Here is a 2500-nt window from a genome sequence, read left to right on the forward strand (position 1 = left end):
ATTCAAATTCAAGATACTTTATTCCATTAATTACAATGGGGGGGGGGGGAGAAGGAGAGAGAGAGAGAGAGAGAGAGAGAGAGAGAGAGAGAGAGAGAGAGAGAGAGAGAGAGAGAGAGAGAGAGAGAGAGAGAGAGAGAGAGAGAGAGAGAGAGAGAGAGAGAGAGAGAGAGAGAGAGAGAGAGAGAATAGATAGAGAGAGAGAGAGAGAGAGAGAGAGAGAGAGAGGAAGAGAAAGAGAGATAGATAGATATATAGATAGAGAGAAACAGAGAGAGAGAGAGAGAGAGAGAGAGGGAGGTTCAGACACGAAGGCAAATTGTAAAAAGACACAGCCAGAAATAGTCAGAGTTATATATAATCAATCGTACACAAAGACAAAGGCAAGAGAAAACGAAACCTCAGCAAATTCAATATTCCAATAGTGGCCTTCATGACAGAATCCCTTTATAAATCTAACGTGTTGAAACTTGATGCACCGCAAGTTCCCGGCAACAGCAAAATGTCTGCTCAGCTTTTCGTCGTCGAGGGCAATCTAACCGTTGCCAGTAAGTTGATAGGGGTGCAGGTGACAATGCATCAGGAGTTAAGTGTTGCTGTGCTGCGATATTGCGTCATTTATCTCTTGGGTTGAAGGTTTTATGACACAAGACCAAATGATCGTATGTTCGGAGTTTGGTGGCCGGGGGTGTAGGATAGGTCAGAGTTTATCATCATAGTTGTTGTTATTATCATCATTATTATTAGTTTTATTATCATTATCTTTACAACAATTGCCATTATCATTATTGTCATTATCACTATCATTGTCATTATTATTATTATGATCCTTATCATTATTATCATCATCATCATTATTATCATCAACATTATTGTTGTTGTTGTTATCATTGTTACTACTATTACCATTATCACTATCACTATTATGTTGTTGTTTTGTATTTGTGGGAAGGTTGTGTAATGTGTATTCATTGAACTACGTCGCTTTAATCGTCTTAGAAATCCAGTCTTTTCACACCTCATATACTGACATCATGCATATTCTTAGCTATCCGCATCTATCTACGAATGCTACGCTATGCGATTGCTATTCATTTTTTGTTAATTGCATTATAATTCTATAAATCCTGAAAATCTCTCATGACTTACAAAATTCAAATTTTCAACCCATGCATGAACACACATGAATATATCATGCATGCATTATCCGCAATGATGAAAGGACAAAAAATACAAAGGACAAAAAAGTCCAAATAATCAGGAATTCAGAGGTGTTGGGAGAGGGGGGGCGATCTCGCCCCCTCAAGATCTATGAAGAATAACAAAGTATTGTTTAGCTGTTGTAGACTTTATGGCAATCGTTGCATTATATACGTCCGATATCCCTTTGTGCAGTGGTTGATTCTTGTGGTTAAACTTATCAGACTAGTGAATTTAAGTACAGTTTAATCAGAATTAAGATCAGCTGATTGATAAAGCCCTCAGAAGATAGGTTGTTGAAATCCGATACTTGGAAAAGTCTTTTGATCCATAAAAGGATAATAATAACGATGATAATAAATGTCATAACAATGACAAAAAAACAAAAAAATCACAATGAAGAAAATTAACAATGATAATACTATTACTGATAATAGAAATGGCAATGATAATGATCATTATGATAATAAAGATTATGATGATATTATGATATTAACAATAATGGTAATAAAAATGATAACAATACTGATGGTAATGATAACATGATAACGATAAGAATTATGGTAGTAATAATTACTATTACTATTGTTTTTATCATTCTATTTTATCTATTAACATCATTATGATTATAATAATCATCATTATTGTTATCATTATCACAGTTATTATAAGGATGATGATACTGATGATGATGGTGATGTCCATAATAATAACAATAACACCGGAATGATGATGAAACAATTATAATGATATAAAGAAGAACAAAAAATAATATCAACAAATGTCAAATAGAACAAAATACAAATAAAAAAAATTAATAACAAAAATATCGAGACAAGAAACGTAGCAACAATGTTTTACAGAATAATAAACAACAACACACGCTCTGCTTAAACCAGTCTGAACTAAATCGTTTATAAACATAGCAACACAGTATTAACTCTGTGTTATGATCACCTATTGTCAGGTATTACTCGTCCCTCTCGCTTCACGAATAACCGTATTGTATTATAGCTTACGTAATACTTGTTTGGGGTTTATATGGAATGGTGGAAGTTCAGAGAAATAATATGGTAGAAAATATATTGAGAGGTAATGGTTTGGTAAAGAACAGATTGAATAGAAATATTATGGTATAGAATAGATTGGCAAGTAATGTCATGATAAAGAATGGATTGAAAAGTAATAGTATGGTATATAACAGATTAAGTAATGGTATGGTAAAGCATAGATTTTCGGAATGATGAGACGAGGAGTGTCTTGAACAATAGATTTTTCATCATCCGAATCAAATTAATTG

Source organism: Penaeus japonicus, unplaced genomic scaffold (genome assembly GCF_977035675.1).
Source record: "Penaeus japonicus unplaced genomic scaffold, GWHDUDI00000001_assembly GWHDUDI00000015, whole genome shotgun sequence".
NCBI classification, from domain to species: domain Eukaryota; kingdom Metazoa; phylum Arthropoda; class Malacostraca; order Decapoda; family Penaeidae; genus Penaeus; species Penaeus japonicus.